This window comes from Primulina huaijiensis, chromosome 1 (genome assembly GCF_012295235.1).
Source record: "Primulina huaijiensis isolate GDHJ02 chromosome 1, ASM1229523v2, whole genome shotgun sequence".
Lineage (NCBI taxonomy): Eukaryota > Viridiplantae > Streptophyta > Magnoliopsida > Lamiales > Gesneriaceae > Primulina > Primulina huaijiensis.
In genome coordinates, this window is record NC_133306.1 from 8,838,946 (window position 1) to 8,860,741 (window position 21,796).

At 37.8% G+C, this 21,796-nt stretch overlaps 1 pseudogene; it reads right to left on the minus strand.

The window, feature by feature from the left end:
* Nucleotides 1–17,128: 17,128 nt before the first annotated feature.
* LOC140981279 (sufE-like protein 1, chloroplastic/mitochondrial) lies at nt 17,129–18,448 on the minus strand (annotated as a pseudogene).
* Between the last annotated feature and the right edge of the window lie 3,348 nt (nt 18,449–21,796).

Consider the following 21,796-nt stretch of genomic DNA (forward strand, 5'->3'; position numbering starts at 1 on the left):
AAGAAAACTTGAAAGAATGCGCGTCGGGGAGTCACCGGAGAAGCGGGGATGATCTTTTCTTGAAGGAAAATAGAAGAATGAGGGCTGCAGTATTTTTCTTTGCCAAAACCGAAGGGGAGCTTCTGAATGGAGGGGGAGGGGCGGCTGTTATGTGGGAATTAGGTTTAGGGTTAGGTTAATACATTATTTAAATATGTAATCAAGTGATAATGGGCCCTAATTTGGATTTAAAAAATATTCTAATGAATTGGAGCCCATTAAGCTAAAAAAATAAGCCCATCAGGCCCAAACACACTCCCGTAAAATATATCGTTTAGGTAAAATTTTGAAAATATTGTCTGAGTCCTCTAAAAGTCCCCCCTCCCCGATTGTCAAAATTTGAGTAACGATAAAAAAAATATGCTCTGGCGTGTAAAAATATTAAAAAAGCCCATTTCTTGGAAAATACACTTAAAACATCTTATATTAATTAATAAAAATTAATCATGTAATTAAAATAATTTTCGTGACAATTCACCGTTCTCCGTTCCTCGATCGAGCGCGAAATACATCTAGAAACCCTAATGCGCAAACTTTTAAAATAATCATGAAATGAATCCTATCATGCAATCATTATGCACAAAATGAATAAAAATAATTAAACACATAATTTAAATAAAACAATAGATTGCATGCATTCAGGTTACGTAATTTAATTTCCTGGACCTTACAAAATTCTTTCTGATGTGGAAGATCGGACATTGCCGCAACCACAGATCATACTAAAATTTATCTAAATGACTAGGCTATACAACACTCAATTGCTTTTGTTTTTGCTTGTTTAGGGATGGGTGGATGAATTGCAAATGTATGGCTATTTATAAGAAAAATTTTGGGTTTGGTGAAGTGTGAATGATGGAAATATTTTCAAAGTTTGGTATCCTAACTTTGAACCCAACTTTGAAAAATGGTTTGAATACAAATTATACTTGAATTGTCAACAATTCTCTCCCTCAAGCTTCATTTTGTAGATTCAAACAGACCTGCCACATTTATACGGTTTTCCAGCTTTTCTTCGGATATTAATGACTTCGTAAACATATCAGAACCAATTATCATCGGTATGTATCTTCTCAAGATGTAACAATTTCTCATTCAACGTATCTCTTATCCAATGATACCTTATATCAATATGCTTTGACCTTGAGTGTAAACTAGAGTTCTTACTCAGATGAATTGCACTCTGACTATCATAGTAGAGCGTAAATTTGTCTTGTCTCAAGCCTAACTCTTGTAGAAACTTCTTCAACCATAGTAGTTCTTTACATGCTTCACTTGTGACTATGTAATCGGCTTCTGTTGTGGACAATGCCACGCACTTTTGAAGTTTTTATTGCCATGAGACTGCTCTCCCTGCAAATGTTATCAAGTATCTGGATGTGGACTTTCTAGAATCAACATCATCAGCCATATCTGCATCAGTATAACCTTCTAACAAAGTTTGACTAGTTCTGAATCTCAAAAAAATCCTAGAAATACCTCTCAGATATCGGAATATCCATTTCACTGTTGACCAGTGATCTTTGCCAGGATTAGAGAGAAATCGGCTTACCATGCCAACTGCGTGAGCAATATTAGGTCTCGTACATACCATCGCATACATCAAACTGCTGACTGCTGAAGCATAAAGAACCCTCTTCATTTCTTTCTTTTCTTCCTCACTTGTGAGACATTGAATGGAACTTAGTTTGAAATGATCTGCAAGTGGAGTACCAACAGCTTTTGCTTTATCCATTTTGAATCTTTCAAGAACTTTCTCAATGTATTGTTCTTGGGATAACCATAGTTTCTTATTGGCTATATCCCTGGAGATCTTCATTCCAAGAATCTGTTTTGCTGGTCCTAAGTCTTTCATTGCAAAAGACTTTTTAAGCTCCCCCTTAAGCTTTTCTATCTTGCTTGGATCATGATCAATTATCAACATATCATCAACATACAACAATAATATGATGATATCATTCTGATCATTTTTCTTAACAAATACACAATGATCAGAACTGGTTCTGCTGTACCCATGATTCATCATGAATGTATCAAACTTCTTGTACCACTATCTTGGAGCTTGTTTCAACCCGTACAAATTTTTTTTAGTCGACACACCATATCCTCTTTGCCTTTAACTATGAATCCTTCCGGTTGCTCCATATATATTTTTTCATCTAGATCACGATGAAGAAATACAGTATTAACATCGAGTTGTTCTATTTCCAGATCCAAACTAGCTACAAGTCCCAGAACAACTTTGATAGAGGACATCTTCACCACCGGTGAGAAAATTTCATTAAAATCAACACCTTTCTTCTGGATGAAACCCTTCACAACTAGCCTCGCTTTGTACCTTAGCCATGATTTATTTTCTTCAATCTTCAACCTGTAAACCCATTTATTTTTGAGTGCTTCCTTATGTTAGAGTAGGTGCACGTCGAGCCAAGTGTTGGCCGAGTGTTCACAATGAAACTCTATGTATAAGCAATCTTTATTTTAATAATATTTGAAATTATTGTTTTGGCACATCTTTATCTATATACCCATGCTAGTTGCATAGATAAAGCCCTTGAATATACAAATAGTAGAAAGAATATGAGATGCTCATATGATGAGTATCATGAAACTCATATTTGGAATACTGTATATTCTAAACGGTTCCTAGTCGATTCAGCCGCCGCTAAGAAGGATATAGGCCGCTCGAGCTTGAGACTAGTATCTGCGATGTGAGTACCATGTTTCATTGGTAGGGGACATTGTGATGTCCGAGCATGCAGATAGGTGCTCCTGGTAGAGTGCACAGAACAACCCTCCATTAAAGGACTTTCCAAGTGGTTCTCACTTATCGAGTGGAAAAGTCCTAGTTTATGGTTGTACACCATTAGTCCTTATGACCCGGGACAACATTGAGACTCTATGTGCTAGAATTACACTTTGACTTGTTTACCGACTCTCATGGGGTCATCAGGTGGCAAGGTTGGGTGTTCTGTCGAAACATATAGGAGTCGATGCATTGTAGTCGGGGATTCACCGCTTACCTACGGGTATGGATATCCTATGTGTTTTTCATGTATATGTAGTTTGAAATCTCTGATCAGAGTATGATGGTAATTATGAAAGGGGTTTCATAGATTACACCATCGATGCAACTACGACATGACACATAGTATCGATTCATTGACAACTCTCGATATACCAATGGTTGTCGAATCGGTCTGGATATATGAGTTGAAGGGACCGTACTGTACGCTAACCATAATTGAATGGTTCTTGTAGGCACTATCATTTGATACCTAGGGAATCATGTAAGCGATGCTGCTAGGCGTTTAACATGATTGGTTGGGTACTATCAGACTTGAGTTCTGACGTTCTTTTTATCAAGGAGTTGATAATTAAGAATAAAGCAATTGGGGTATGCTCGTATAAGGACATGTTTAGTCCGAATCACATGGAGATGTGAACCCACGGCTAGTTGTATCAGTGAACCATTGAGGGCCACACAAGTACTAGCTTTCTAGATCCCGTTGAGAAGTAAAATAGTTCAATGTGTTGAACGGCTTATAAATGAGTTTATAAGCGTAAGAAAAAATAGAAGTATGACTTCTATGAGAGAAATGTAATTTTAATTTATGAATGTGTTCTTAAATTAAAAGTTGGCCAAATAAATAATGTATTTGAAAATTGTGATTTTCATAAACATTATTATGGACTAAATTAAATTAATTCAAGTGTTGAATTAATTAATCACTAGTGGACCTAGTAGAGTCCAAATAATTAAATTAATTCAAGGGTTGAATTGATTAAATAATATTGAGTCTTGTAGAGCTCAATTTAAATAAATTATTTAAACTAGTTGACTTGAGTAAATTCAAGTAATGTTTAATTAGTCTCGAATATGTTTGAGATAATTAAATTAAGCCTATGGATTTTTAATTGTTAAAAATCAAATAAGATTTGCATGCATGGGAGGTGAAAGGTTGGGAGACAACTTTTTGTATAACCAAGGCTTGGCATGCAACTTTTTTACTTTAACTTTTCCCACAACCAAAAAAATGTCTCTCCTTCTCTCCTAGCATGAATAGTGGCCGAAAATACTATTCATTCTCTCCATTTTTTTTTCTTCTTCAATGGTTGGAGAAAACACTCACTTCTCAAAGAAAAATCCTCATATTTTTCTAGTGCAAAATATGAGGGGATCTATCTAGTTGGTGGTGGGCTTTATTTTAGAGCAAGGAGTGCTCTTTGGAAGCTTGTAGAAGTTCTTGCCATACAAGAGCTAAGGTGTTTACACCTTAGTTGGAGCCATCATCAACCTCAAGAGGTTGATAGGTATTTTTCTAAACACACTATGTAGGACATTTTGTTGTTTTTTTATTTGCTACACATTAATCAAGGTGGCCGAAAATTTCTTATGAAAAATAAAAATTTTAAACTTCTGTTGCGCTTCCGGTCACCGTAACCGATCCCCTTTCAAGTGGTATCCGAGCTATGGTTACAATTTTGGTGTAGCAAATACATTATATTATGTTGAGGTCCATTTCTAACCGTATGAGACAATCAAAACAATTTTTCGAAGGCCGGTTTTTGGGGCGGTTTTGGGCAGCAAGGGCTGCCCGAACGCCCCACTTTTAAAATTAAAAAAAAATATTTTTGTTGCCGGAATCCAGCGACGGAGCTCCGGCGACGGCGATGACGACTAGGGTTTCCAAAAGTGTTTTGGATTATCAAAGTGTCATGGGCCTTGAGTTGTTGGGCCATTGGATGGCTAACATATTTGTGAAATTTAAATGGGCCAAAATATTTTTGGTGAAAAATGATTTTTTTTTTGGGCCCTTAAGTTTAAATTTACAAAAGTTGCAAATATTTTCTCATGAAATAAATAATTTAAGTTGTACTTTAATTATTTATAGTAAATGGTGATTTACAAGAAATTCGGTTATAAATAAATTAATTTAAAAGTAGACAAAGGTGTTTGTATACTTTGTTAATTTAGTTTATAATCGTGGCGGTTAGTGATTGGATCAAGATGTATAATATTGGATCAATTGATTATTGTGATAATTAATTGATGGTGTATGATATGTGATATTATGCATGAATGATGATCAAAAGCCCAAGCCCAATTTGCTAGGTGTATGCTAGGATATTTTGTGTTGAATGATTGTAATAATTATCAAATTTCAAGTGGGCTTGGTTTATGGCCCGTTCCCACCCCATGAGATGTATCCCTATTTTCCATGGATATTTATTTGTAAATATTAGTATAGCGGATGATCAAGATTGGAAGATGGTGGCCATGATGATTATGAAGATCAAGACATGTAAATATTGGAAACTAATGTAATAGTTGCATTTGCATCCCATGCATTTCCCTAGGATTGGACCTAGGCCCGTGTTTGGCTCACACGGGCCATTAGTGTTGGGACGATTGATCATCCTTGTTTTGTTTACTGTTTATAATATATGCATGATATGTTATAAATAATGAGTTTGTGCGTTATTATTATGATAATAACAAAGTTGCAGGAATCCGGCAAACATACGATCAAACATGGCGAGCTTTTAAATAAAATTAATGATGAGACCTTTCAAAATTAAAAACTCTCATTTTGAATAAGATTCAAAATTAATATCAAGCCCGAAAAGGGGAATTATAAATTTGTTTATAATTTCCATGTCTTCCATCGACAATAGGTGCATGATGAACGCTACCCGTGCTCGGGGCTCGGCTCATATTATTGGGGGGGCCTTGGGTGTCGGAAAGCTGTGACATCCATTGACATGGTGATGTGAACTACGTGGAACTCCCATGATTTCGGCTCATATAATTGAGGGAACTCATGGCGACCGTCCATTAAGGTTCAAAATCGATGGGTAAGACTTGACACGTAAAGATGAACGACGTCATATTATTGGGTCCTAATCAAACGTGAGATAAAAGTTTACGTAGAGGGTTGCATGGAGATGCAATTGGAAACTACCTTTTAGGAATTGTGATTGGCTGATATTATTCGGGATCATAATTCGCTAGTTGGACCTTACGTACCTACTGAGGAAAGGAGTTTCCCGTTTTCACTAGAGGGTAGTGAAAGATGTCAAAACAGTGGGAGCGAATATTTATAAAGTAAAAGTCCATACTTTATATCTTACTAAATATTTTGAAATAGTCATCAACATTTATCTGTTTTCACTTTTCAGTACAAATTGACAATGTCTTCGATTCGCAATCCGATATCTGCAATACTCGACAAACACATGTTAACCGGACCTAATTACCTCACTTGGCTAAGAAACCTAAAAATCGTCTTGAATTCGGAAAGGATAGCATATACACTTACTGAGTCGCCCCCTGTTGAGGCTCCGACTGACTGCACTCCTGAGGAATTGCAGACTTACAAGGAATGGTGTGACCATGACTTGAAAGCCAGGTGTTATATGCTGACTTCTATGAATGATGAGCTGCAGAGGCGTTTTGAGGATGCAAAGAGTGCTGCTGACATTCATTTGCATCTCAAGGAGCTCTTTGGTGAGCAGACACGGCCTCTTAGGCATGCAACCGTCAAGGAGCTGATCACTTTGCGCATGCGAGATGGGGCCTCGGTCCATGAGCATGGCCTAAAGATGATTGAGCTCGTGGACAAGCTCGTTGGCATGGATCTGATTTTGCCTTCGGAGTTGACCACTGACGTGTTACTCTTATCACTGCCTAGCTCATTTGATCCTTTTGTGGTGAATTTCAACATGAACAAGCTAGAGCCGACCTTTGAGGAGTTGGTGAATATGCTTGTTACGTTTGAATCCACCATCAAGAAAGAGAAGTTGGTTCTTTATGTGGGTTCTTCATCTGATACGAATACTGATCCACATGGGAAGGGAAAGAAGCGTTCTTTCCAACCTCCCAAGAAGAACGTGCCCTTGATGAGGCAATCTCCGAATCCCGTTGTGGCAGCCACACCAGTTAAGGCTGACAAGACTGCTGGTGTTTGTCATCACTGCAAGAAGCCTGGACATTGGAGTCATAATTGCAAAGAATATCTTGCCCAGAAAGGTTCTGGAAATGGTATGTTCTACACTGAAGTAAACATTTCAATTAACTCTACTTCTTGGGTATTGGATACCGGATGTTGATCACATCTCTGTAATGATTTGCAAGTGATGGAAAGAAGTAAGAGGATTAGAGAAGGTGAGACCTTCTTGAGGATGGGCAACGGGGCAAGAGTTGCTGCCAAGACCTTAAGAGATGTTTACTTATTGTTGAACGATGATTTTAAGTTAATTTTTTTTTTAAGAGATGTTTTGTTTGTACCTTTTTGGTGAAAAACGTTGTTTCCATTTCTATGGTGATAAAGATGGATATTCTTGTTTATTTAGCAAAGGTGTTTGCAACATTTACAAGAATGAATGTTTAATTGGTACTTGAGAACTTGAAAACGATATCTATAACTTAAAATTAAAAGATATTCTACTAAATGTCCAATCAAAGGCATACACCATATGAGATATGGATGGGTAAGCCTCCCAAATATTCTTATCTTAGAATATGGGGTGCCCTGCTTATGTGAAGCAGGTAGTGGGAGAAAAATTGGATTGTTGATCCATTTTATGTTATTTTGTGGGATATCCAAGGAATTCTGTTGGATATTATTTCTATCATCCCCAAGAAACAAAGGCGTTTGTTTCTAAGAATGCAACCTTTTTGGAAAAGGAATTTCTATTGGATAGAAAAGGGGAGATGATAGAACTCGAAGAGGTTCGAGAGACACCCACAATTGTAGAACCCACACCCGAAGAGCCAAGAGAGGAGATACAAGCTCCTAGAAGATACGAGAGAGTCTCGAGACCACCTATGAGGTATGGTCTGCTTCTTGAAGAGGGCCATGATGAGCCTATCCATGGATGTGATCCAAGGACCTTCAAGGAAGCGTTATCTGATGCCGATTCATCCAAGTGGCTTGAAGCAATGGAATCTGAGATGAATTCCATGCATTCGAACCAAGTGTGGGATCTTATGGATCCACCTGAGGGAACGGTTCCCATAGGGACTTGGGGCGGATGGGAAGGTATTGACCTTCAAGGAGCGATTGGTGGCAAAAGGATATACTCAAAGACAAGGAGTTGACTTTGAGGAAACCTTTTCTCCAATTGCAATGTTCAAGTCTATAAGGATATTGCTAGCCATGGCTGCATGGTATGACCATGAGATATGGCAGATGGATGTCAAGACAGTCTTTCTTAATAGGGATTTTAAGAAAGTGATTTACATGTCTCAACCTAAAAGGTTTACATCTATCGGAAGTGAGCATATGGTATGCAAACTTCAGAGATCTATTTATGGTCTAAAGCAGGCATCTAGGAGTTGGAACCTCATATTCGATAATACAATCAAAGAGTTTGGTTTTACTAAGAATCCTGAGGAACCCTGTGTGTATAAGAAGGTCAGTGGGAGTATGGTGACATTCCTTGTGCTTTATGTTGATTACATTCTACTCATTGGGAATGATGTAGGAATGTTGCAATCAACTAAGATATGGTTAGCGAGTAAGTTCTCGATGCAGGACTTGGGTGAAGCATCTTTTGTATTGGAAATACAGATCTATTGAGATAGATCGAGAAGATAGCTTGGTCTCACCCAGTCCACATACATTGATACCATCGTGAAGCAGTTCTCGATGGATGAGTCCAAGAGAGGACATCTACCAATGTGTCATGGCGTGTCCCTATCCAAGTCTATGTCTCCCAAGACTGATGCAGAGATAGCGGCGATGACAAGCATTCCTTATGCAACTGCGATTGGTAGTATCATGTATGGGATGATGTCTACACGTCCTGACGTGGTTTTCGCACTAAGTGTAGTGAGTAGATATCAATCGAACCCTGGTCTTCCACACTGGAAAGCTGTGAAAGACATCCTCAAGTATTTGAGAAGAACCAAAAAGTTGTTATTGGTCTATGGGGGTGGAGAACTGAAATTGGAAGGCTATACCGACTCTAGCTTCCAAAGCTATATCGATGACTCGAAGTCAACCTCTGGGTTTGTATTCATGCTCAATGGTGCTGCTGTCTCTTGGAAGAGTTCCAAGCAAGACAATACTGCGGATTCCACCACTGAGGCCGAATACATTGCTGCATCGGATGCAGCAAAAGAGGCTATTTGGATAAGGAATTTCGTCCAAGCGTTGGACGTCATTCCTAATGGAGTTGCTCATATCCCGGTGTTTTGTGAAACACGGGAGCCATAGCTCAGGCAAAGGAGCCAAGGTCTCATCAGAAATCCAAACAAGTATTGAGAAAGTACCACATCCTCGGAGAGATTGTGGAAAGAGAAGTGTCTATCGACTAAGTCGGCTCCGCAGATAATGTTGCTGATCCACTAGCTAAGCCTTTACCTGAACCATTATTCGAGATGCATCGCGAATCAATTGGTTTGAAGTATATGGGTAGTTGGCTCTAGTGCAAGTGGGAGATTGTTAGAGTAGGTGCACGTCGAGCCAAGTGTTGGCCGAGTGTTCACAATGAAACTCTATGTATAAGCAATCTTTATTTTAATAATATTTGAAATTATTGTTTTGGCACATCTTTATCTGTATACCCATGCTAGTTGCATAGATAAAGCCCTTGAATATACAAATAGTAGAAAGAATATGAGATGCTCATATGATGAGTATCATGAAACTCATATTTGGAATACTGTATATTCTAAACGGTTCCTAGTCGATTCAGCCGCCGCTAAGAAGGATATAGGCCGCTCGAGCTTGAGACTAGTATCTGCGATGTGAGTACCATGTTTCATTGGTAGGGGACATTGTGATGTCCGAGCATGCAGATAGGTGCTCCTGGTAGAGTGCACTGAACAACCCTCCATTAAAGGACTTTCCAAGTGGTTCTCACTTATCGAGTGGAAAAGTCCTAGTTTATGGTTGTACACCATTAGTCCTTATGACCCGGGACAACATTGAGACTCTATGTGCTAGAATTACACTTTGACTTGTTTACCGACTCTCATGGGGTCATCAGGTGGCAAGGTTGGGTGTTCTGTCGAAACATATAGGAGTCGATGCATTGTAGTCGGGGATTCACCGCTTACCTACGGGTATGGATATCCTATGTGTTTTTCATGTATATGTAGTTTGAAATCTCTGATCAGAGTATGGTGGTAATTATGAAAGGGGTTTCATAGATTACACCATCGATGCAACTACGACATGACACATAGTATCGATTCATTGACAACTCTCGATATACCAATGGTTGTCGAATCGGTCGGGATATATGAGTTGAAGGGACCGTACTGTACGCTAACCATAATAGAATGGTTCTTGCAGGCACTATCATTTGATACCTAGGGAATCATGTAAGCGATGCTGCTAGGCGTTTAACATGATTGGTTGGGTACTATCAGACTTGAGTTCTGACGTTCTTTTTATCAAGGAGTTGATAATTAAGAATGGAGCAATTGGGGTATGCTCGTATAAGGACATGTTTAGTCCGAATCACATGGAGATGTGAACCCACGGCTAGTTGTATCAGTGAACCATTGAGGGCCACACAAGTACTAGCTTTCTAGATCCCGTTGAGAAGTAAAATAGTTCAATGTGTTGAACGGCTTATAAATGAGTTTATAAGCGTAAGAAAAAATAGAAGTATGACTTCTATGAGAGAAATGTAATTTTAATTTATGAATGTGTTCTTAAATTAAAAGTTGGCCAAATAAATAATGTATTTGAAAATTGTGATTTTCATAAACATTATTATGGACTAAATTAAATTAATTCAAGTGTTGAATTAATTAATCACTAGTGGACCTAGTAGAGTCCAAATAATTAAATTAATTCAAGGGTTGAATTGATTAAATAATATTGAGTCTTGTAGAGCTCAATTTAAATAAATTATTTAAACTAGTTGACTTGAGTAAATTCAAGTAATGTTTAATTAGTCTCGAATATGTTTGAGATAATTAAATTAAGCCTATGGATTTTTAATTGTTAAAAATCAAATAAGATTTGCATGCATGGGAGGTGAAAGGTTGGGAGACAACTTTTTGTATAACCAAGGCTTGGCATGCAACTTTTTTACTTTAACTTTTCCCACAACCAAAAAAATGTCTCTCCTTCTCTCCTAGCATGAATAGTGTCCGAAAATACTATTCATTCTCTCCATTTTTTTTGTTCTTCAATGGTTGGAGAAAACACTCACTTCTCAAAGAAAAATCCTCATATTTTTCTAGTGCAAAATATGAGGGGATCTACCTAGTTGGTGGTGGGCTTTATTTTAGAGCAAGGAGTGCTCTTTGGAAGCTTGTAGAAGTTCTTGCCATACAAGAGCTAAGGTGTTTACACCTTAGTTGGAGCCATCATCAACCTCAAGAGGTTGATAGGTATTTTTCTAAACACACTATGTATGACATTTTGTTGTTTTTTTATTTGCTACACATTAAATCAAGGTGGCCGAAAATTTCTTATGAAAAATACAAATGTTGAACTTCCGTTGCGCTTCCGGTCACCGTAACCGATCCCCTTTCACCTTACCATTTGGTAGCTTTACTAACTTGTATGTGTGATTTTCATGAAGCGATTGCATCTCTTCTTTCATCGCTTCGATCTACTTATCTTTTTGTGTACTTGATACATCTTCTTTGAAATTCTCTGGTTCTCCGCCGTCAGTGATCATCACATACTCATGTGGGTTGTATCTCGTAGAAGGTATTCTTTGTATGGTGGACCTTCTGAACTCTGTTTCTGAAGTTGGAGTTGAAGAGTTGTCTTGAGCATCTATTGGCTCAACTAACTCCTCATGCTCAGTTTGTGTTTCTCTCCCGTGATCCTGAATTGTGGGGAAATAAAGTGGATCTAAATTTACATGAATTTCTAAATTGGATGATTGTGTTGTGTTCCACATCAGAATCAATTTCATCTTCGAGGAATACAACATCTCGGATTCTAACAATCTTTCGATTCAATGGATCTCATAATCTGTATCCGAACTCTTCATGGCAATAACCCAAGAATATGCACTTTTTGGATTTGTCATCAAGCTTGGATCTTTCTTCTTTTGGTATTTGAATAAAGGCTTTGCAACCAAACACTCTCAAGTTTTTGTATGAGATATCTTTCTATGTCCAAACTTTGTTAGGAACATCACCATCTAACGAAGCTGATGGAGAAAGGTTGATCAAATCAATTGTAGTTCTCATAGCTTCGCCCCAAAAATAATTGGACAATTTGGAGTGTGATAACATCCACTTTATCCTTTCACAAATTGTCCTGTTCATTCTTTCAGCTAGACCATTGTGCTGAGGGGTTTCTGGAATACTTTTCTCAAGCCTGATACCATTAGTTATACATTATTGCTCAAACGGACCCCTGTATTCACCACCATTGTCGGAACGAATACACTTCAGTTTCTTTCATTTTTCTCTTTCAACTTTTGCATTAAAATGCTTAAAGACCTCAATGATATGATCTCTAGATTTCAGCGCAAAGCACAACACCTTTCGTGAGAAATCGTCAATAAAGGTCACAAAATATAGCGCACCACCGAGAGTTCTGTCTTTCATGTAACACAAATTTGTGTGTACTAGCTCCAAGCATTGAGTTTTTCTGGATGAAGAAAAACTTTGAAATGCAACTCTGTGTTGTTTTCCGGCCAAACAATCAACACAAGTTTCCAAATGCATACCAGATACTTCAGGAAGGAGTTTTCTCTTAGCCAAAGTTTGCATTCCCTTCTAGTTAATATGTCCAAGTCTCTTGTGCCACAACTCAATGGAAGAGGTTTTTGTAGATGCATGAACCTCTCCATTGGATATTTTTGCTTGCATGAGGTAAAGAGAATTTTGCTTCATACCTCTAGCAATAATAAGAGATCCTTTGGTGAGTTTTCATTTTCCTTCACCAAAGTGACTGGAAAAACCATCATCATCAAGCTTGCCTGTAGAGATGATGTTAAATCGAATATCTGGAACATGTCGAACATCTCTGAGAATAAGATGACACCCTGTATCTGTCTCCAAGACAATGGTACCCATACCAACGACCTCAGTCAAACCCTGATTGGCCATTCTAACTTTGCCAAAGTTTTCACTTGAGTAGGATGCAAACATATCTCTGTGTGGAGTAATATGATATGAAGCTCATGAGTCAATAATCCAATCAGTTTTTTGGTATGTTATATTGACACATGCATCATCACCAAGGATGATAATATCTCCATCAGATGTAATTGCAGTCGAGTCTTTCTCTTCCGACTTTGTCCCATTCATTCGATCTCTCTTCTTTTTCTGCTTTCTCTTTCATAGTGGTTTGGACCTCCACAATAATGGCACTTGAATTTTGTATAGGTCTTGGACTTTCCTCTGGATTTGTTTCTGTCTTTATGAGGTCCTCCGGTGTAATTTTTTCCTTGATTATCAACGATTTCTGTAACTAATGCCTCAGTTTCAGAGTTAGCTTCTTGCTCCTTTCTTCTGGACTCTTCATTTAGAAGACAATCTTTGACTATTTGTAATGTCAGTTTTCCATCAGGAGCAGAATTACTGAGCGACACCACAAGAGTATCTCAACTATCTAGCAAGGAACTCAGTAATAATAGTGTCGTAACTTCGTCATCCAAGATAATATTCATGGTGATAGATTGGTTGATTAGACCCTGGTAAGCATTCAGATGCTTTGTCATATTTACATTTTCTTTGTATATAAGTCGTACAAGATTTCTGATAATCGAAGCTTTGTTCAAGGCATTCTTTCTCTCAAACAAAGCTTCAATTTTGGTTCACAGAGCATCAGCTTTATTCTCATTCGGGAAGTGATGAAAGATACTGTGTTCAATAAAACGTCATATGAAACCGACAGATTACCGATGCAGTATAGTCCATTCTTCGTTTGATAGGTTTTCTGGCTTGGCACTATCACCACTCAATGGCAAAATACAGATTTTTGCAATATAGCAGGTCCAACATGCTTGCCTTCCATATGGAATAATTTGATCTATTGAGTTTAAACATCCCTCCAATGGATTCTTCCATGTATCCTAATGTGGCTCTAATACCACTTGTTGAGAAAGATAGCCAAATTAAATAACTTTTCATACAGCGGAAGGGTTGATTTTTTTCCCTTTAGCGGTAATATCGGATCAAAATATTTCCACGATATCAACAATGATAATAATTATGAAGAAAACGATACAAAGATTTTTACGTGAAAAACCCAAATTAGAGAAAAATCACGAGACCGAAGTCCAACAAAAGAAATCTTCACTATATCAATAATGGGTACAAATCGTTCCTACAACAATAGGAAATAACAATAACTCTCCCTAGAACAACTTAGGGGACACCAAGTACTTCAAGAATAATTATTTTTGAATGACATATTCAATCTCACTTTCAAAGTGGAACTCAACAACTCTAATCACATAGAAAATGCTTTCTGATGTGGAAGATCGGACACTGCCGCAACCACAGAGCATACTAAAATTTATCTAAATGATTAGGCTATACAACACTAAATTGCTTGTGTTTTTACTTGTCTTGGTATAGGTGGATGAATGCAAATGTATGGCTATTTATAAGAAAAATTTTGGGTTTAGTGAAGTGTGAATGATAGATGTATTTTCAAAGTTTGATAGCCTAACTTTGAACCAAACTTTGAAAAACGGTTTGAATACAAATTATGCTTAAATTGTCAACATAAACGGACTAAAATCCAATATGAGAGTGGAAAAAAAATATTTATTTTCCCTGGTTTTGTATGTTGTACCTTGCTCTAGCTTACCATGTATATTTTCTATAATTTAATCACATATGAATATAGTTTAGATGAAACTTGAAAGACATGATCTCTCCCTCAACTGATGCTTCGATTTTTAGTAATAATTTTTTTAAAAAATATATGTTATCTTTAAGTGTTAAAAAATCTCAGTAGCTCCGAAGTGAATGCCACAAATTAAAAGATCCTTCTAGGCTGATAAATTAATTTTTAGCTAGTCGATTCTCTTCTGGATTTATTACGATAATGTTGGTATTGACGTACCACAAGCACTGGCAAGTCCGAGAGTCCCAAATCAGCCTGCACATTGGTAAGAAACTTGGCCAATCTGCTTTCATATAGCTTAGCATCTTCATAGTGAATCGGTCATTCTCACCTTGGTACAAAAGAAGAGCTTTAATCTCGCCTCCACCTTTCAATGCAACCTCAGCCCTATACACCAACTGGTTGTAATGACCGTTAACGTCGTCTTTCATTCACTGAATGATGCTTATTTGGCCACGTGTGCAAGGGATCAGACCGATCGTCCCGAATCCCGAGTTCTAGATCAAGATTCTATTGGCAAACGGCATTCCGGGCCCGAATCCCACAAATTTCTTGTCGATACCTACGTTAAGGCCACGTCTGGTTGGCATCGAGCATGAGAATTTGCGGGGTGGAGAGAAAGTATTCCAGAGGTAAGTACTGTTGTCGTTAGCAGGGGTGGAGCCACATGCTTGTGTACCAGGGCTTTAGCCCGGGTGGCATAACTTTTTTTTAAAAACTTTATTTGTAAATTTTGGAATAATATAATATTAGCCCTGGTAGATCAATTTAAAATATTTAAAGATTTTAGAGTTTAAAATTCTAGCTCGGATAGAGCCATATTTCTGGCTCCGCTACTGATCGTTAGGATATCCTCTACCAGACATATTGCTTTTGTCCGGCTACGATGAACATGCTTTTATAACTTGAATCATTTTCATTTTGAGATAGGTGTATAGTAGCCAAACTAGAACATGCCACAAGCATGAAACAAGCGAAAAGATACAGTTAGCCCCCACCCCCACCCACACACACACACACACACACACACGCACGCACTCACTTCTGTTCATTACCTCTCCCACTTTTTCCTCCCCTTCACCATTCATTGATATATGCAATAAATATTTACAAATGGGATTGTGGTTAATCTGTGTGTTTTTTTTCTTTGACAAATAAAATAACTTTGTTAAAATTGATTAAAAGGAATAAAATTTGTGTCTCAAAAAATTGATGTTTACACGATTTTGAAGGAAATTACAAAAGCGTACCCGGTATCGTCTTGCCTACCTAAGGCTTGCATTCTAGCAATGTCAGTGAGTTTCTATTGTATTTGGAGTGCTAGGAACTCGAAACTCTTCGAGAATATTGAATCGTGCTTCGATGTGTTGTTTCAAAATAAATTAAAGAGTGTGTTTAGATTTTATATTGCTTTTATCCTCAAGATTTTGCACTTCAGACTCAAGGCTCTTGAATGATTTGTAATATTAATCAATTAATTACATGGACAATGGCAAAATCAGAGGAAGAAACTATATCAATCCAACTTTGTCAAATGAAAAATCAGGCAACGGCAATGTGAACAGTAAACTCTGTGTAACCCATAGAATGAACCGAAACCGAACTGGTCATGTGACTGGTTCCATATGGAGGGTCAGGGAACAGAACCTGCCCACCCGTTAAGCATGACTACCATAGATCTATAAAGTCTTCAAGTGATTCATAAAACGTGCTAATCAGCATGAGTAGAGATGTAAGCAAAGTGTCAAGGGATTTGAAACCCATTTTTCCAACAGAATTTCTGTACAACGATGATTCCTATTGCTGTAGTCCTAAGCTACGGATATATCCACGCAATCTATTGAAGTCACCATTTCAAAAATTGAAAAAGTAAACAGATCATAATTGATGGTGGCGAGATAAGCTTCGAACGAAAGGTTAACTACACAGCCAAGAATGTGCCACCTCAATAATATACTTCTGAATCAAAGCTTTCCAATGCAGGATAAATTTCTATGAATTAAACTCAATAAATTCTAGTTTCCTTTTCAACTGACACCAATACTAAGCCTCTAAATCAGCATAAATGAATAGCAGTCATGAAACAAGGTCCCTATGACAAAAAAACTAGATGAAACTCAACCATAGATGTCCAAATATCATTAAGCAAGAAGAACGAAGATCAACGCACAACACTGGCAGATCATAGACAAATAACAAACCATAGAATCAGCTAAAGGATTTCAAGATTGGAAACAAAAAATAAAGGCAATTAATCCGCTGCAAAGCTACTATAAATGTATCATACGTGATCAAGATAAAGTGTATAGCGTTTAGGAATCCGTTGTATCTTAAAAAAAAAAACACATTCTGTCATCAATTTTATTCCAGTGAATTAGTATCTGTTTATAAAAAAAGTAAAATTAAACCTCAACCATGATAAGATTACTTCACGGATTGCCATCTTCAGCTGGCGTTTTTGCCACAATCGACAAAGCATGTAATCCACCCTGCAACTCGTCTTGCAACAAGCTGTAAATCAATCTGTGCCTCTTAACCAAACTTTTCCCTTCAAATTCTTCAGAAACCACTTTTACATTGAAATGCGTCTCAGCATCACTTCCTCGAAAACCTGAATGCCCGGCATGCTGATAAGATATATCCTCAACTTCCAATTCTAAGGGCCGGAGCTCTTTCTCCAGCATCTCTTTAATCCGCATCCCTCTACTGCCCAACAAACTTCCATTGCCTGAATCCTTGTTAACACCAGTATAAGTTTCACTAGATTTCGATCCATCATCTCCGCCACCATCATTCGGCTCCAAATTTGAATTTTCAACCGGTCCTTTTCCAAATTCTTCACCAGTTGAATTTCCAGCCTTTTCAGCTTCAACATACAGCTGCAAAGCCTTCTTTTGCATCAATTTCAACATATTCAAGAATCCATTATTCCGAGAAGGAGTTAAACTCTGTTGCAACCCCAAAAGCACCACAAAATCAGGAGATACCCTCACAATCTCATCCACGGGCCGGCCCGATAGACCTTGAACTAGCAAGGCAGCGAGCCCTTTAGTGAGAACAGAATCGGAATCGGCCTCAAAGATAACATTTTTATCACTATCAAGGTATGCTCTGACCCACACCTGAGAAACACAACCTTGCACTTTGTTATCACTTGTTTTATACTGAGACTCCAAAGGGTTCAGGTTTCTTCCATAGAATAACAATTGCTCATACTTGGCCTTTGGTTCTTGAACTCCCTGGAAAAGATTGATAATATCCTGTAGCTTAGGTGGCAGCTCTTCAACGGGTTGAAGAGAAACCGAAGGCGGAGCGGAAAAATTGGGTTTGTTGGTAGGTATTCTTTTCATAGTAACGGGATTAAAAAAGAACAATTTGTGGGGTGGTGACCGTAACAAAGATGAGGCTTTTATCGTATTCGAAATTTGGGTGTTTGTATGGTGGAGGAGGACGGAGTATGGGATTCTGCTAAAAACTGACATGAGATTTCGATTTCTGATGCTTAATTGCGACTTTGAATTCCCAGATAATTTTCTTGGGCTGTGATTTTGCAGCGAGGGTTTGAAGAAGTTGGAGAGAGAGGTCGAGAAAAATTAAGAACTAAGAACAATATTCATTTGTAATATAATTTACAAAGATTTCACGTTTTTTAATTTTCCTAACATGGTTTGAAAATTTAAAAATTACGAATTTTTTTAATCAAATTAACATCAAAGATTTCATATTTTTGAATTCTTTTGTCCAAACACATGTTATTAAATTGAATTTAAACTCAATTGAGTTTAGGCTAAATGGGGTGCTTAAAATTTTAATAGTATTAAATCTTTAAAGATAAATTGGGATTGATCTTGATCAGATTCATTTTTCTCTAAAGCTTGAATTTGGAACTGTAATATATCAGCAACCAAAATCCTTCTTGTAGGCGGTCAGGAAAATCGGTTAAAACAACTATAAGCAGTTGGATAAGAATGAAGGTTGAAGGCTTGCACTTGATCACCAAATATATTCTGGAACAAAGAGATATAAAAGGGTGGAGTCGTGCAAGGGAGATATACACAAAAATCTTCACCAGAAGAAAATCGAACAAAGGGCAAGAAGCCACACACAAGGCACGAGAGTTTTTCTTCGAAATTCATAGAAGAGAAAGACTGTGGAGTTGAGTGGTGATATTGTATTCAAACTTGTTCATTTGTATACTGATTCAATAATAGTGGAAACACCTCCCGTGTATGTAGATCATTTTATTGATCGAACCACGTAAATCTTGCGTGCTGCTCCTCGTTCTTATTTCTGTTGATTCCGAGTATATGATTCTTAATTCAATCGCGTTCAGTCGTGAAGTTAAGATACGAATCTAAACACAAGTTTTAAATCAACAACAACAACGACTGGTATCAGAGCCAGGTTCTTGGCTATTAAGGAACACGCAAATGGGCTCCAAGATTGAGGTTGATCGATTCGATGGATCAGGGGATTTTTCTCAATGGCGACGAAGAATGCATGCTGTTCTTGTACAACAGAAAATCGCAAAGGCACTTGGCGGTGAGAAAATTCTACCAGAAAATCTCACCGCTGACCAGAAGATGAACATCATGGAGACAGCATTCAGTTCACTCACACTCCACCTGAGTGATAAAGTATTACGGGAAGTAGCCTCAGAGAAAACAGCCGCGGGAATCTGGGCAAAACTTTAAACTCTATACATGACAAAATCGCTGCAAGATAGAATATATCATAAAGGTAAATTTTTCGCTTTCAAGATGAATGATTTGAAATCCATTTGTGAAAATCTTGATGAATATAACAAGCTCATTCTTGATTTGGAAAACATTGGAATCGAAATAGAGGAAGAAGATAAGTCTATCATTCTGCTAAATGCACTTCCTAATTCTTATTCGGTATTAGTGGATACAATGAAATATGCAAAAGAGAACATGGTATTTGATGAAATTCTGAAGGTCTTGAAGGCAAAAAAATCTCAAAAATTAGCAGAAAAGGAATTCAAAGATATGGGAGATAGTTTGCACACAAAGGGAAAATTCGAAAGGAAGGGAAATATCAACAAGAAGAAGGCTAAATTCAATCCCAAGTTAAAGAAACTGAAATGTTTCATTTGTCACAAACAAGGCCATTTCAAGAAGGATTGTCCAGACCGGTTTAAAAATGGTGACAAGAGGAATGAACATGGAGAAGCATCCGTTGCACAGGATGGCTATGAAAGTGCAGAAGTTCTATGCGTAGGAGATCGACAAATAGATCAAGAGTGGATCTTAGACATTGGATGTTCTTTCCATATGTCACCAAACAGGAACTGGTTTGAGTCTTTCGAAGAAATAAATGGTGGACATGTAATTCTAGGTAACAATAAGACATGTCAAGTTCAGGGCATTGGCACAATAAGACTAATCATGCACAATGAGACTGAACTTACACTAAAAGGAGTGAGGCTGAACTTACACTAAAAGGACTGAACTTTACACCCTTCATGGAGGGACACACATTGGATCAGTCAGTGCTGCTGAACAAAGCCAAGACAACCCTATGATATGGCATTTGCGATTAGCTCATATAAGTGATAAAGGAATACAAAAACTCCAAAAACAGGGACTCTTTGGAAACAAATCACTAAGAAAACTTGACTTCTGTGAGGACTGTATAAAAGGTAAATCTACAAGAGTGAGATTCAGCAAAGGAACTCATGTGTCCTCTGCTCCTTTGGATTATGTTCACTCTGACCTCTGGGGACCATCAAGGGTTTTATCAAATGGAGGGAGAAGATATTTCATGTCTATTATTGATGATTACTCACGGAAGGTATGGATATATATCTTGAAAAACAAAAATGAAGCACTCGATCGATTCAAGCAAAGGGTGAGTTTGGTTGAGAACCAGTCTAACAAAAGGCTAAAGAAATTCAGAACAGACAATGGCTTAGAGTTCTGCTCGAAAGAATTCAATGACTTCTGCAAAAACAAAGGAATATCAAGGCACTACACTGTCCCTTACACCCCTCAGCAAAATGGACTGGCCGAGAGAATGAACAAAACTATCCTTGAGAGGGTGAGATGCATATTGTCACACTCAGGAGTTCCAAAAAGTTTCTGGGCAGAAGCAGCAACCACGGTGTGTTATCTGATCAACAAGTCTCTCTCTGTCCCATTAGGATTCTTAACACCCATGGAAAAGTGGTCCCATGAACCGCCACTCCTAGATGATCTAAGGGTCTTTGGTTGTGCTGCATACGCACATGTAAAGCAAGGAAAGCTAGAACCAAGAGCAATCAAATGCATTTTTCTGGGATACCCTGAAGGTGTCAAAGGCTACAAACTTTGGTCAATAGAACCTGGAAATCAAAGGACTATAATCAGCCGAGATGTCACTTTCAAAGAAAACTATTTTCCTTACAAAAATGCAAATCAAACTGATGAGTCCTTAGTAAGACAAGACAATCCAAATAATACAAAGTTTGAGGTGGAGCTATCTGATCATCCCCAACTGACTTCTTTAAAGGACACATCTGATGACACTGAATCAGAAGGATCTATTCATGACACAGATAACCTGGAGCACTATTAGCTGGCAAGGGACAGAAGCAAGCGGGTCATTAAACTACAAAAAAGGTTAGGACATGCAGACCTAGTCTCTTACGCATTCTCAGTCGCATCACAAATAGGTGATGATGATCCAGTAAACTTAAAAGAAGCCATGAGTTCTGATGATAAAGAAAATTGATACCAAGCTATGAAGATGGAAATGGACTCTTTGAAGAAAAATCATACCTGGAAATTGGTTTCAAAACCAAATAACCAAAGGATAGTTGGATGTAAATGGATATTCAAAAGGAAGGAATTTATACTTGGAGTTGAAAAACAACGGTACAAGGCTAGATTGGTTGCCAAGGGCTTTTCTCAGGAAGAAGGGATAGAATTTCAAGAAGTTTTTTCTCCTGTGGTCAAACATAGGTC